This window comes from Phalacrocorax aristotelis, chromosome 3, assembly GCF_949628215.1.
Source record: "Phalacrocorax aristotelis chromosome 3, bGulAri2.1, whole genome shotgun sequence".
Classification (NCBI taxonomy): Eukaryota; Metazoa; Chordata; class Aves; order Suliformes; family Phalacrocoracidae; genus Phalacrocorax; species Phalacrocorax aristotelis.
In genome coordinates, this window is record NC_134278.1 from 79441684 (window position 1) to 79458033 (window position 16350).

General features: G+C 40.3%; 2 long non-coding RNA genes across 5 annotated transcripts in view; one reads left to right on the top strand and one right to left on the bottom strand.

Annotated features, from left to right (window-relative positions):
- Positions 1 to 16350, top strand: part of LOC142054924 (uncharacterized) — a 174540-nt gene that overhangs the window by 88798 nt on the left and 69392 nt on the right. The gene's annotated exons all lie outside the window — the stretch shown is intronic.
- LOC142054925 (uncharacterized) overlaps positions 1980 to 16350 on the bottom strand; it is a 44758-nt gene continuing 30387 nt past the window's right edge. The window contains exon 3 of one of the 2 annotated variants that reach the window (XR_012659725.1): positions 1980 to 5449. This is a non-coding gene — a long non-coding RNA (uncharacterized LOC142054925). Of the gene's footprint in view, positions 5450 to 12864; positions 13361 to 16350 lie in introns of those variants that run through there. The other variant, XR_012659724.1, reaches the window with a different exon arrangement.

The window sequence follows — 16350 nt, forward strand, 5'->3', positions numbered from 1 at the left end:
AACAGAAGACGACAGTTGCCAGAGGAGCAAACAACTGCTTTGTGCTTAGGAACATCTTCACCTTTCATCAAGCCTTCCAGAACTGCTCTGAAGCTGGAACCTGGACTGGTTGCTGGCTCCTTTCGTGCTTGTTTTATTTTGTGTGAGATACTTTATACAGATTCTATCTTCACCAGACTACCCGCAGAGCTTAATTTGCATTAGAACATTTACAGTATCCTTCAGGCATATGGTAGAAGGTGCAGATGTTGAATCTCTAGGGAATTTCATATTGTCTGTAGATGCACAGCCAAGAATATAACTTAGATTCCTAGCAAAGACTCATTCAGGCATTCACTGGGGAGCATAACCTCTGCAGTGGGCCTTACTTTAGTTCCAACAGTGAAAAAACTGTAAGCGTCATGAGCTGTGATTTGTTTTCTGAAGAGGTTTGGCAAATTTCCACGAACACTAGGTATCTGTCTAACTGAATTTGCAAGTTCCTCCAGCCGCCCTAGAGAGCTTGTAAGTTCCTTGAACCTCATTCCTGCCCGCCTGGGAGTTACAAGATGTGACTGCTTTGCCAGCAGTGCTGGTAAATTCCAAGAACCCCAGATACTGGATTCACAGAAATTACAGCCCTGCTGGCCACACTGGTCATACTAGAAATGTTTTGGAGTTTCATGAGCCTTAGCTGTTTCTACATGTAATTTGCAAGTTCCAGTTGTGCATCTACGTAAAGGACTTTGGCACAATCAGCTGGAGTTTTTGGTGGTTATAATCTCAGCCAGCACAATGCATAAGCAGGACTTGGAGAATTTGCAGTGCTGATGGTTTCTCAGCAGAGCTGGTAAACCTGGTGGTCTCTGGGCAGAATGTTTTTGAGACTGTCCCTCCGGTTGATTTAGCAGAGGAGATGCTGTTCTCGGGATCCTCAGACTTCAGGGATGGGATATAATCTGTCACATCATTAAATGACCTTGTACTTTTATTGGAGCCTAAAATTAATGATTCGTGGAGATAATAAATTCTGCCTCTCAACTGGCAATATGGAAACCTCTCTATAATGTCTTGATGTGAATGTAGATTGGAAATATAAAAGTCAAGTCATCAATGAATGAGATTATGAATTCTGTGAGTTTTCTACAGGAAGATTTAGATGACACGTTTCTAGCTTTTGTCAGAAAGTTCTCCTTTGGTGAGAGAACAGACGTGCCGTATTTAGATGGCAGTGGGGGATTTTTAGTTTTATAAAATTAGGGTAAATTGGGTAAAAATGTATCTTACCCTAATGTTTTGTCTCACAGAGTTCAGAAGTTCCCTATCAATCGTAGCACTGTGTTTAGAAAGAAGTACCACTCTGGTTTTCTTACCATATCTGACATTTGAAGAATCTCTAGCAAAAGAAATATAAAGATGCTGAACTTTTCTTATGGACAGCATGCATTGTATTACAACAAGAGTTTGGATGAAAGGGTCCTACATAATCTTGTTGCCTTTTCCCTTCATATTCTGTAAACACCGTGAAGAGGTAGAAACAATGCTTTTTGTAAGTGTGTAAAAATTTGCAAGTTGAGTCTTGCCACTTCACGACATTTGAAGTCTGGACTTGGCAGCTTTAGCATTCTTTCAACATTGTTTTTTATGTGTCTAGTTATATACGTAGGTGTTCATGTATAATATAGATTTATGTGAACCAGTAGAATATGGTACGTATATAGAAATATGGCTGCCAGAATAGTTTGGAAAATGGCAGGAGCAAAAAAGAAGTTTGTAGATGCAGTAAGAAAAAATGATCAAAATGGGACATGATTTATATCTGAAAAAACCTTCTAGAGGCCAAGGCTTTTAAGCCAGTAACCATCCTTTCTGTGACATGGAATAACATTCCTGAACCCACTACTTAAAACCAAAAAATGCTGTGATGTGCGTCCCTCTCCATCTGTCAGCACCTGCTGTGCCCAAGAAAAATTTATGTCCTATGTTATAAAAATGTCCTTTATCTTACTAAATATTGTTGAGAAAATAAATCCTGTAGTCCTGTTTGCTAATATGTCCTTACTTTGCAAATGATGCTTGCTGAATATAGGTGGGTGCCTGAGAAAACACAGTTCCAGAACTGCAGTCTACATGTGTAGTTTTGTATTTATTGTTGACTATATGAACTCTATGCCACAGTGTGTTTATGCTTCGCATTGACAATGGTGTAGAGGGGCTATTGGAGTTCTGTACTTCCATGTACATGCATTTTTCAATGTACATTCTTACCTAAAACTGTATCTATGTCACCAGGCAAACAACAGTAAAGATAGAAAAGGAGATTGCTGATTGGATGTGCATTTCCAGTGTCTCCCTTTGTGTTCTTTTTGCAAATCTGAGCGGTTTAGTTCTGAGGGTATCACAGTATTGTGGGGAGGTCAAAGAAAATGATCGATCATATAAAATCTTATGGAAATGCTTCCCTCATAAAGATCTGTCCTCTGTTAGCTGACACATAGGCTGTCTTTCCCCTTTCTCTAAAAAAGGGAATGTGGCAATATATCTCTATGTCAGAGCAGTTTTTCTGTGTCCATAGTCTCTCTCATTCTAGCTCTGTGCATTAGATTAGTCGAGCTGTGTGCCAATGTAATCTTCCGTGGCCATCTTCTCTTCTGATGTAACTCTTTCTTCAGAATTCTGTGGGCAGTCATCTTCTGGGTGGCTGCTCTGCACATGTTTTTTCCATTATATTAGTAGTAAAGTTAACTGGCGTTGTGAATCTTCTTGCCCCCTCACTCCTTCCCCGGCCGCTTTGATTGGCAACTCTTCCTCTCTTTCATAATTAGTGATTGAATAGAATTTTCTGGAAGGGCTGAGAGGGCAGATCTCCAGTGATTTGAAAATTGGACTCGATGTGCATGACACTAAAGTTAATTTTGTCAAAGCTATCGATGAATAAAACTTTCCTCATGTTTTCCTGTGTTGGTTAAATTTAACTCCTACTTTACAAGCTTATTACTCATCTTGTATACATCTCAAGTATAATGGTCGCAGCTGTTAAGAGAGTAATTAAACTTCAAAGCTATGTTATTAAAGATTCGGCAAGAACACCCAAAAGCAGAAGAATTTGCAGTTAAGACTGTACAAATCCATCCTTAACTAGTCCGCAGTGAGCAGGGATTATGTAGCACAGTAATAGCATTTGCTCTACAGAGGATCCCTGCAAAATCTAGACATAATGGACTGCATGGAGTACAGTATGCAGCTGAATGTTCCAGGATTATGATTCTGGGATTTTCTTTATTTCTTTTAATAGACATGGCTTTGCCTTAAAGGGTGTAGCTGAAAATCGTTTTAGATAAGCAGGACTCTTCAGTCCAGGATTTTGCCTTGACAGTCATCTGTAAAAAATGTTAACTGATGTTTCAGTCCAAAATAATGAACAAAAGGCTTGATTCTGCTGTTAGATCTGGGTTTATGAATCACCAAAAAGTGCATTAACCTATGTGTGTGGGTGGCTAACTGCAGTGTGTGCCCCAAGCTGTTGCTCCATTAGGACTGTAGAGTCATCTAAAAGGGTGGACAGCTTTGCGCGCCTTCCCTGTCTGTGTTGAGATATGGTCCAAGTGGGAGGTGGATAAACCAAAACTGGGAAGACCGTAGACCTCCATGCTAGTTACTCAGACCCTACTGTCTGAAATGGGCATCTCTGGAGCACAATTGTTGGGTGTAACTTATTTCATGAGCCTGATGGAATAAATATGGCATCTAAACGTCTCCAAGTATGCAGTCAGGAGAGAGGGGGGCCTGTCATTTAAAACATCTTTCTACTTGCTGAGATACTTGGGCAGAAAGTCAAAAGATGTGTAAACTTCTCTGGCAGACTTCTTTGTGCCCTTAAAGTAGGAATTACAGATTCTCTTTTTTGATACAATGACCTGCTTCGCTACAGTTGCCTTCTTTCCTCATTGCCTAGGCTTTTTCTCCCCCCCTATGTTTTTTTTTGTTTCTTAGTTCTTTCTCCTATTTCCAGCAGGAACTGTGGAATAGTGTGGTAAAATTTACACAAATTTTTAGGAGCAACCACTGTTTTTCATATGCATATGCAACTGCCAGATTTTCAAACAAGGTAAAGCTCAAAGGAAGCTCTGCTGAGCAGAGGTACAAAAAGAAGTGATTCTTCATTACTATGTGTAGTTAAACTGTAGAACTCCTTGCCTCAGGTATTATGGATGCTGCAGTGTATGGGAGCTCAAGGGGATACAGGACAGGTTCATGAAAAATAAGTTTGTTAGGGATACTAAATGCATGGGATTGTATGTGTTGGGGAGTTCATGAGCCACAAATTGTTGGAGCTTGGAAGAGCATTTAGGAAAGTACCACTGTGTTTACCTTGTTCTTGCACCTTGTTTTAGTTACTGCCAGGTGAATTAGATGGATCTGTGGTCTGATGCCATTACGATAATTTATATTGTAAGGAATGCCTGCCTCAGATAATTTTTTTGTATGTATAGAGATTTCTAGGAAATACCAGTGTGGATTTTGTTGCCTTCAAAAGCAGTGAGAGCAAAGTGGGAGATTCAACATGTTAGGATTTAATTACTGGCTTATCAAATGCTTCCTCCTTCTTCCCTCTTCATTTTTCTCCCAGGTCATACCTGTCATAAATGAATGTAGCACTCTGTGGTTAACAAATCTGTGGAACATCGTGTTTGCACACTGTCCTCTGGCAGAGGCTGAATCAGGGAGCGGGAAAAAGTAATGGAAAAGTTGCTTTCCATCTGAGACGACAAAGGTTTCTCAGGGAAAGAATTACTGGATGCTCTCTTAGCAGTGAGAAAAAGGTAAGGGAGGAGAAGTACAGTTAATGACATTTTTTGTGGCTGTCACTGCAGGCTGGTTAGACAGTGGCTGAAGTGGGATAGAAGTGTGAAAGGGGAGAAGAAAATCATGGAAGAAGAGTAAGTGGTCCCTTTTTGCCTGCTTACTTGTTTCTACCAGCTTCAGTGAGGGGGCTCAGAAGCTGGCTCTAAGCATTCAGCAGGGGCGAGGGAGACAAAGAAGTTATGAAAAAGCAGAGTGAGAGGAACCCGAGAGCTTCTTGAGCCCTCTGTGCTATGTTTTCACCATGAAATGTCATGTTCAAATGATGTTTCCAACTATGCATCTTTCTGTTTGAGTGTGTTTGTTCCTGTCTTTCTGCAAATCCTCTCTGGAGAATGCATAGACATTACTGGGGTTCTGGGAAGCTCGGTGGTTTGTTTTCACTGAAAAGCTGTTCCCCTCCCTCCCTGAGTCAGCCGAGTTCCGATGGGGGGAGGCTTCCTTCCTCACCCACTGAGATGAGTTGATGGCTGTAGGCTGCGGATACTCTTAGCCTGATGCTGTGTGCCGCAGCAGCAGCCGTGGCTTCTCTCTGCTGCAGCAAGTGTTGCCTCTTGACGCTGCCTCCCCTGAGGGATCATTAGCAGGGTGGAGGCTATTTTCTTTCCTAGAAACAGGAAGAGAAGAAGAGGATGAGAGATGGGAGGCCTAAACAATCTAGAATTAGATTACGGTGTGAGCTCAATGACATCAGCTCCCTTCAGTCTTCCCACCCATTTGCTCTCTCACGGCATTTCTGTTTAGGCTGATCCGGTATCTGAAGATAACTATAATACCATGCTAATTCCTTGGTGGTTAATTGAGTCCAAAGCAAAGGCCTAGATCTGCCAGTCCCACTCCCCAGTACTGGGAAGCATAAGGTATAGATAACTGCACGTTGCTCTGCACAGGTAATCTGATATATCTAACAGGCCAAACCACTAGGTTTCAGAGCCATTCAGAACAACTATCAAGGGATATAGTCATCTTGAAGTCTAGTAAATTAAAATAAACCTGTAATAACTTTTGCAGCTTTTGTTGTAAGAGCTTTCTCTTTCTTTCTCCCCCTCATTCCCTTCTTTGTAGCTATATGGCCATAAAATTGTGAAGTTCACAGAGTGCGTTCACATTTAGCAAAACTTAACGTTAAGGCTTGTTTAAAAAAAAAAAGTTTTGTAAAAGATTGACCAAATGAAAGTAAAAGGAAAATGGCTTCTATAGAATTAAGAAAACTAGCTGTGTGCTTTATGGCTGTAGTAATTTCTGAGAAGGATGTACTCTTATTGGTTAGGGTTGGCATGGCCTCTGTCTAAATGAGAGTCTCGGGCTTTGAGAAGAGAGGATTGTAACTGCATGCCATGAGATCAGAGCACAAGTGGCACCAGGCAGTGCTAATCACAGAGACCTCAGTTCTTTTTAACTTCTCAAATAAATATGTGCTCTTTGGTGTAGGGACATGGGGGAAGCTGGCTACAATTGCCACAGCACCTAGACCAGTATCTGTCATGTAATTCTGCATATATGTGTGGTGTAGGATCACTTCTGCTCCCTTGTACACATGTTGCCAGCTGCCCAGGTAAGCGTATCTCCTGCAGAAATAGGTACAAGCTTGTGGAATCAGTGAGCATAATGAATGGGACCCATTTTTCTTCTCTTCTCTCCTCTTCCCCTCCTCGTCTCGTCTCGGTCTCCGTCTCGGTCTCCGTCTCGGTCTCCGTCTCGGTCTCCGTCTCCGTCTCCGTCTCCGTCTCCGTCTCGGTCTCGGTCTCCGTCTCCATCTCCGTCTCCGTCTCCGTCTCCTCTCCTCTCCTCTCCTCTCCTCTCCTCTCCTCTCCTCTCCTCTCCTCTCCTCTCCTCTCCTCTCCTCTCCTCTCTCTTCTCTCATATAAAATACTTAATACAAATATAACTTAATTATTACTAATAATTTTATTGCTAGCTCCTTTCTGCAGCAGTTATTCCTCATATTTTGTGTATGTTTGGCCTGTGGAACGATGCCATTCACTCATGCGCTATATGCTGAATACACTTTTGGTGCTAGAAAAGGTCAAAATAAAGTAATAAATAAAAATGTTTGATGTATTTCCCCTTGAATACAAGTGTTCTAAAAAAGATAGACAATAGGAGAAAAATAAGTGAAAGGACAGTGTTCCTAAGTCTTGGTAAGCTTGAAATATTTTCCCAGGAAGGGGAAAAAAAAAGGGGGCTAAGAAACCACTTTGGTTTTCTTCAGACTGTTCCCTCAGAACCTTAGTGCCAGCTGGAGACAGCGTGGATGTCTGTGTGCAGGAATCCGGGATCTGCCTGAAGGGAGGAGATTGTAGGTCACAGTTTAATCTGCTCAGAGATACAAACCAACACAGGTGGTGTTGATTCCCCAGAGGGACTGGAATAAGTTCTGTGTCACTGCATAAACTGCAGTGTTGTGAAACTGGCACTTACCTTTCTGACCTTGCAGACAACATCTGCTTACTCAGGCTTCTTGTTTTACTCCTAAAATTACTCTTGCCACAAGCCATGTTTCCTGCCTTTAGAAGGTGCTCCGTGTCTCTGCATGTACGGTGGCGCCTTTAGACTGCTTTTGTGCTATGCAAATTTCTTTCTTAGTGGATTGGTTCACTCTGAGGGTTTAACCTGTGGACCTGTGCCAGCACTTCTCATCTCTGAATACATGGATTCTAGATTGAGGATTTGAATATAGATTTTGCTTCTTACCATTGTAATGTAATGAAACACACCTTTGGTTAAAAAATGTCTACAATTTGTGGGAGGGAGATGAGTTCCATGTCCCCATTCTTATTAAAAGGTTGTGGCCAGACTAATCTCCAAGTAGAATAAATGGGTAAAACTCATAAGGAGACAGCCAGAAGGTTGTATTTAAAGTTTCTGAGCTTCAGGTCTTAATAAGAATAATGAATTAAACAATGTCAGTTGACTCTGTTACATCATAATTAAGTTCTTAGGCATCCACTTTCCCCCCAGAGAACTGGGGAGGTGATGTTGATTTTGTCAGAGTGCAGGTAAGTTTTGCCAGGTTATCTTTCTAAGCAATTAATACAAGAAAGTTCACTGAGAGTTTTGATATCCTGGCGTACGTATTCCTTCTTCAGTTTACCCAGATCTGTGCTGTAGATTGGTGATCACAAATTCACGTGAGATGAGATAGGTTCTGAATAGAGAGATGAGATGTCCAACACGTCCATGGATGTACTGGAGGTTCCAGATGCTTTCCTCTGACCACATGCTCAGCTGTGAAATTGTGGTATTAACGTGGTGAGGGCTGTGTTCTTCAGCTGAGGTCTAAATCAAGGCTCAGGTTACTTTTGGAGACACAAGAACCCAAAGAGCCGCAAAGGTCTGTCAGATTAATATTTCATAACTGGCCTTCTACTTACCCAGACATCACACGCTATTAAAATTGGATATGCGTCATTCAGTTCCTGAGTGAATTGTTGTGCATTAACATTATATGCTGTCCTTTGCTGTGTTCCAGTTCAGTGTAGCTTCTGTTTCATCAGCGAAGTAAAGATTTCTCTCTCTCTACTTTTACGTTCGGTCTCATAGATATGTACATATAAATCAGTATGCATATTTTTGTGCATCTATTTTAATAATACAAAACAGTTTGTAAATAATTGCGCAGTACTTTTGAAATAAGGTACAAGTGACTTGCCATTATCACTATCTTTATATTTTAGATATGTCTTGTACATCGTTTATGAAGAGAAATACATTGTTGAGGTAACCACCTCAGGCAGGAACAGTCCTCTCTTCCTTCAGTTTTTTCCTCCCAGTCTGGTTGTAATTGCACTGCCCTAATCTGGGAGGGAGTGAGATGTCCCACTGAAAAGCACTAACACCTTTCGATTTCCCTCTAAAGGTAATATTGTGTTTTTGTGAGAGCTGTCAAGTTTTTGGTAGGTGGACATTTAGTGCATGTGTCAGCACTACAGTATTGCAGCTATTCATGTTAGAAACTCAGAGGTGCTTGTTTAGATGCTGAAGGCAATGCATTAGGAACTGATGGTGACTGATTATTATCCAATCAGTTCCTGATGCAGTATCTGCGACATCAAAAACTCTGCAGTGGTTTTGGTTACCTCCTAGATTTTTTTTTTTTTTTTTTTGAAATTTTAAACTTCAAGTGTTGAGGCTTAACAAGGCCAGTATACTAGGAAGTGAAGACGACTGCTTAATTGCACCGCTCAGTTCTTTAGGAAATTTATACCTTTCTTTTATGTAAGTTTTACTAAGAATAAATATTACCAAGAATCACTCCAGGCAGCACTGCTAGGGAGCATTATACACCTTATACAAGTTTTACTTTATTCAGAACTGTTGTTTGTTGGTTGAATAGTTTGACACAAGCTAGTCAGCAAGCGTGTTCTCAAAAACGCAGGAAATTATGTAGGTTTGCAGCAGGGCGAGTCTGTAAATTCACTAAGTGTTCAAGTTGTGAAATTCATGAGAAACTATAAGCTTATGTCAGCATGCATGGCAGTGTCTTGGCAATAAGAACTACAGAGCTAATATTACTCTCCTATTTCTCACACATTTTCTGGATCTAGAAAAAACACTACATTTGAAAGGAATAATCCAGTTTCAGACCTGCGTTTTGATAGCTAGCCTCTGTATTTCCACTGGATGAACACGTGCCAGGTATGCCTGTCCATTTGCTGTAGATGTTACTGTACTGAGAGCTAATAACACACGCACCATAAGCAAGATGTGGTCATCACAGCCCTCAGATATCAAGATTTCTGCTTTTACCCACTTCTGTTTGAAAGAATGCCATCAATGATTTTGGAGATAGTTGGGGTTTGTGTTTCTGGAACAGGCCCATAACGAAATAACCTGGAATGTGTCTGACTGTAACTAATTTAATGAAGTCGCTGTCCTTCACAGAGGTGCCCTGGCTACATCTAACCAGCAGACTGAGGTTCAGTGCCCACTCACGTTGCTGAGGTGAGCTGGAGGAAAAGCTGTGCATGCCCTGGGTAAAGCACTGCTTCAGCTGTGATGCACTGATGTGGAGATTCAGGTTAGAGCTCCCTGTAATGTGCTGCAGCAGAGGCTGATACATCAGCATTGTCCCTGTGTCTCTGATCTGCCAACTGTTCCCACTCTGTCCAGTTCAGAGTGGGTCTCACACCATAGATCAGTTCTAAGATGTATTTATTTTTTGAATTTTTTTTTTAAATTAAAAGCAGTGTTTCCTGAGTTTCAAGGCTGAAAATTAGGCCTGATTGAACAGTAATGGCTAAATCTGTGTTTACCCAGCATCTTGTTATTTTTTTCTAACACTTCCAAATGCATTATTTGTAAGAATCAGCAAAATAAACCTGAAATGAATCTTCAGATGACAGCCTGTTCCTGTCAACTGTTAAAAGTGTCACTCCGTAGCTCTAGCTGCCAGTGCATGACTGGAGTACATGCTGATCTTTAGAATGGGTTCTATTCAGTTCTCCACAATGTTTTTTGTGAGCCATATATAAGTTCATAACTCATTTTGTTACTGCTTCCATGGCACAAATGCCATGCAGTCTGCTAGGTCTGGCTGTTACAATATTGTCCAATCTGTGTCCACAGTGAGCTAGATATTTTCATTAACTTGAACTTTGGGTGTGGGGAAAATAAATGCTTACAGTGAATAGCGGAATTGAAGGACTCTTTCCAGGGGAGAACAAACCATGTCCAGTGACATCTGGTGACTAAGGAGAGTGATAACTAAGTCCATAAAAACATCAGGAACAAACCACACTTTTACGTCCGAGGTACTTTTGTTAGCATTTGCTGAGGTAGAAATAGCATCACTTTGTCAGGGCTGTTTCAGATAGTGCACTTTTATCTCAGAATTATTTTCTTCTAAAATTTTGCAGGACTAAAAAGAACTTGTGTGATACCTTTTTATTTGTGGCTGAGCACCACCTTCTGTACATCAGAGCAATCCATCATTTATCAGGTTCCTTTGATCCTTAGTGTGACACGAGTAGTTTTTGGCAGACTACAGATGCTCCTTGGAATCTCACACGTAAATAAAACTTAGGGAGATATCTCTAAGGACTGGCCATCTGGAGCTTTCAGCCATAAAACTGTGGTGAAATGAATATAACTATTTTATGTGCACTGGCTATATATAATATTCCTTTCTGCTGGGTATCCATAGGCTGACTAAAGCCATCTAATAGTACGGGGAATCTTGCATTGATTTCTGCACCTTTGGGTTGGGTTGTAAGTAATGAAGTTGCAAGCACTGCAAATGTGAATAATAATTTTATAATTGTGGATAAAGAGCCAGCTTATTTGTTTGACAGCATAAGAAAATTATTTGTGAGTGGCGTTTCATAGCAAGGAGGGTCTCTGCTTTCCATAATACCAAATATATGCTTCAGCGTAATAGGATTTGTGTTTGACTACTTGGTAGCTAGCTAACTCTAATGATCTTTGATATCCTGCCAGAGTCAGTGATGACTTTATCATGAAACTGTGATGATTTCTTAAATTAATGGGGTTGAATTCAAGACAGAAGATATTCCTTTAGTTTGCTTATTTATAATGGTATCTCTAATTAGATTTTAAATGTAAGAGCTAAATGAGAACTACATAAAGGTAGATTGTGCATGTCATTTTTCAAACATTGCATTAATGCTTGGTACCGTAAATATGGACATAGATATGAGAGCTGTGTTTCTTGAAATGGTAGGTAATCTTTTGTTCCTCTTCAGCATGTGAACTTCAACTTTAAAAAAGTTACAAGAACCCTTACTGGTTTGAGTTGGGGCATTACCAAGGTCATAAATGTGGGAAAAACTGATTGCAATTGTTTTGGGTAATGGAAAATTCAGTGTAGATGGTGGTTATGGTGGAACATGGATCTTTGAACTTGTGACAAGGCGGGGATAAAGTGAAAAGTCTGGGCACAGAACTTTGTTTATCTTAAAACACTCAGATGTGAAGGATTAAAGACAGAAAAACCATCGTCTGCCCTGCAGTTCAGTGCTAGACCAATGTCTTTAGAGGGTATTTTTACAAATAACATTTTCAGTGGGGTTGGAATGAGATGTGATGTCCGAAAAATTTGTTAACCCAGTTAACACACAGATTATTCTACGGCTGCAGGGTGCTGCAACAGTAAAGCTGGGAAGGGTTAGGAGTGTACCAAGGCAAGGTCTGGAGTTCAGTGTACCTAATGGTGTGAATAAACCACAAGGTTAATCTTCCGTGCATGGTGTGTTTCAATTTTGTGTAGTGCAACAGTATCTCTTGGTCCTGTAATTTAGGTGCCATGCAGATCTGCTAATCCATTAGAGCAAAGAAATTGCTGTGTTTAGCATAATCCCAGATACCACTGTGAGAGAGTTAATAACTGCTCACAGTTGCCAGCTGAGATTAAGCCAATTCACAGCCATCCAGGTTAGGCCTGCAAGTGGATTCATGTCAGCTAAGTTTCTTCCCTGAATGTCCTACACAGGAAAAAATGGCATAATTCCACAGACAACACCTGGTACTGTGAAGATCTGTCATTAAAACATTTAGATTCTCTGTGCCTCTTCTCTGAGAGAAGTGTTATTAAGCAACTCCATTTGTTGAACTGAGGCCTAGTTTATTCCGTGATCTTTGGCATGCCCCAATCTGCATGTGAACTGATAAAGCAGACTTGTTCTTTCTGGTTCAGCCTCTGCTTATTTGGCTTCTCTTGTATAATAGAGAATACAAAAAAATATAAATTCAAGGGAACTCTCTAACTACTGAACAAAAACCATTTATGTAAAGCATCTAATAATGATGTGCATGTTTCTTCAGCTCCTTCCACTTACCTCCTTTTATGCTCCTGTAACTCTACTGATCAGTGCTTTCAAACCAGGGTAGCACATCTGAACTGTAACCAAATCCTGCTTTTGTATTTAGTCATTACGGAGCTCTGTCAGTAAATCTCATGTTTAGAAATAAAATGCCAGGACTGCACACAAGAACAGACAAGAATCAAAGAAGTAGTTGGATGTAATTGAGACATTCGATGAAATTATAAGAAGAAATGTAGATATTGAGAGATTGTTCTGAAAAAAAGCTGTAAGAAAGTCTCCTGCTGACAGAGGGGCAGACACTGGGGCTGCAGGCGATTCCTGGTGAAATTCCTGGTGAAATCTTTACCCTGCACAAGCCTTCCTGTGTGTGTTTGGATCAGATGTTCTTGCAAGGTTGGGCCACTTTCCTTACCTTGCATATTAAAACAGTGAGACCCAGAGAATACAGCCTGTACCATCACCGATGTAAAGCTGTTGATTTGTCTCTGGGAGCAATCCTGTGCATAGTGCAGCCTTGGAGCATGCTGGCAGGGGAGCGACTCAGAAAATCCTCAGGAAAACCAGCCTTCTACTGGAACAAACCAGAGGCAGGCTTGGCAGGTGGTCTGATTATGTTTGCTCAGCCGGTTCAACAGTATTTGCTGGACAAAAGAAGGCATCAGGTGATAGAGAAAGTCCTAAACAAAGCTTCATATGAACACAGACATGACCAGGCTTTCTCATCTGTTGCTTATCTGTGAAAGTGGAGAAAAACTTGTGACTAAAGGAGAAAGCACAAGAGCCAGAAGGCATATCTCTTCTCTTGGTTCTTGTATGGGAGGCTACTAAACACAACACTACTGAGAATTCAGATTTCTGTGTGTTTCTTTTGTAGTACTTAAACTGCTTCCCATTGGTGACAAAAGAGTTAAAACCATGTGGGGTAAATTCTTGTAACTCCTCGTCTTACTCAGTTGTTTTTGGCCTCTACCTTTTTCTTGTTGCCATCCCTGTACACAGTGCTAGCTATCATGCAAATGCAATTTTGATATGGCACTGAAATCAGTCAAACAGCGGTGGATGGAGGATGGCTGTTTGCAATTTTTGTCATTTGAGCCATTTCGGCATCCAAATATATGTTGGTAGAACTTCTGTGGAACGAAAGGCTCCAAAAGAGCAGGAGGAGGCCATTTCTAGGCAGGAACTTAGGCAAGCCTTACTACAACATGGTGTAAATAGATATAGGTTAATATTATGCACAGAAGGTACCTGCATAGGTTAATGTCTTTCATGGAGCAAATATGCATTTTCCATTTTCTCCCTTCTAGCTTCGCTATGAGTGAGAAGATGTTCCAGTTGCTGAAAGATTTGGACTACCTTTCACTTTTTTATGGTGCATAAAACCCTTATGGTAAAAGAATGTTAATCTTGCTCTAACGTGTGTAATCCTGTAATTTAAAATCTATCTCACACCGCAAAGTCACAGAGGGGACAGAATAATCACACAGAGGCAACCTTAATTCTGGCGCTTTCTAATTTTTCATTACTTGACACTTCAACCTCCATGCTCTTTTGACATAGCTTTTGCTTTTTTTTTTTTACGTGGATGTAATAAGATTATAAATGAGTGTAAGAGTATTTAAAAAGAGTTTAGAACTTCCAGCTCAAAGATCAAACAATCAAGCCTGATTTTTTTTTCATACTGTAATTTGTAGTGAAAATGTGTAATGGAAAGTTCAGACATAATGAAGATTTTGCATGCATTAGAGCTGGATAAATACTAGGTTGTGCTTCAGTTCTACATGTTGCAAAAAGTAAAGAATCAGACTTAAAAAAAAAAAATCAGTAGCCAATAGATAGTCTTTGGTCAGTATTTGAAACCTGGGCAGCCCTACAGGAAAAGAGATCTCTAGCAGTTGTTGGCGGCCATCACGACGTTGACTCAGTGCAGCTCCAGAAAAGTTACCAGTTTCCATGTTACCCTCACTGGTGGCAAGTGTTTAAGAACTTTCTTTCTTTTTTTGTAAAAAGGGATTTTTCACTATGTGCTTTTTAATTTTCCACTATTCCAGTATGCTGGGTTCAAACTAGCTCCCTAGCTTTAATGCTGGGTAACAATTTTTATATCTTGTTTAAAAGTACTTGCTAATAAATGGGTAGATGGAAATAGGCCGTTAGAGTGAGGATGAAAGGCTTCTGGAGGAATCCCACAGAGAATAATGCAAAAACTTGTATTGATTTCACTGGGGCCCAGATTTTATCTGCAAAATAGTAAGTGCACATTATTGGCATTGGTGTAATTACTCCAGTTTTATGATAAGATCTTGAAACTTGCAGAAAAATTTGCTTTTCTCTTTCATGCGTGGTATTTTTTTTAATACAGTGGCAACAGTCTGAAGATAGAGGTGTGAAAGCATAGGTAATTCTGGCAGTATGACAAGATAAATGTTTAGAATGATGTCAGCAACTTAAAACATACAAGATGAACCAAAAGAGCCTCCTAATCAGAAGAGTAAAAAAAAAATTAATATAAAAATAATCAAGGGAGTAAAATTTTAGATTAGCCTAGAGTGATTATGGCATCAGTTTGAGCCAGTTCTTGGAATAAACCTTTGATTTCTTTCTCAGGGCTGGATTTGCTGGCATAGCTTCTCTTTGATACATTTCTTTATGAATCTCAATGGATAGGCAAGTTACATATTATTCATCAACAGCATTTTTTGAAATGTGTGGCAGCATATTGATATCTCTGCAGGGCTTGGGATGACTGAATAGTTGAAGATGGATTTAAAATATTAGAGTGGAATAGTCAGAAAAATTAAAAAAAAAGGTACAAAGTAGCTGATGTTTTTATTGCACAGCACATTTTATGGCTTATTGAAAGAGTCTCTGTGAAGACACAGTAGACAAGAACAAGGTGGCTTTATAGTTTATAAGGGTCTGATTGGGGAAAGTGTGTTGGTTCTGATTGCAATTCTGCCTCCAGTCCCAGAAGTAATTTTTTGGCCTTGAGTTGAAACAGTCATGATATTGAAATGAATGGGGCTTTGCCATTGTTTTGAGTTATTCCAGGATATCACCACAGTTTTTATTTGCAGATGCTGACATGCCAATTGTACCTGGATGTGCAATTATCAGCCATAATCTTGGTAGCTGCACATGCTTGCCCTTGTCATTTGTCAATTAACACTTGTTTGAGAAGAATAGATTAAACTCATACCTTTATTTCAGTCTTTATGTAAATTCAAATCTAATCTAGAATAAAGGTGGTAACTCCACTGGAAGAAGAGTGTTTTACTGGGAAGTGCTGGGAACTGGAAAGTCACATCGGAAGGCTGTTGTGCAGACTAAGTATATATCTCTTGTAAACAGGGAGAACAGAGGAGGTGTAAAATGAGGAAGTAATAAAAAAGTGTGGGAATCACTTTGGAATTAAAAAACATCCAGGTGATCCTTTTCAGCAAGGGGTGGAGTACAGCTGCTGGGTTTTGTGGAGTTTTGTGACAAGAGATCGAACCATTCCTTTTCCCTGCCTTGATGTCATGCTCTTACCTGTTCTTCTACCTAAGTAGTATTTGCTTTACGTGCTGTCCTCCTGGAATAGCGCCCTTGCACTTGAAAACACCGTCTTCTCTGCTGTTCCCTTCCCCTGGGTCTAGTAGCAAAGCAGCAAGATGAGAGAAAGAGGCAGTCTGGCTTCCCCAATGCCCATAGTAGCTGAGGTGAAACCTAAGGGACATCCTTG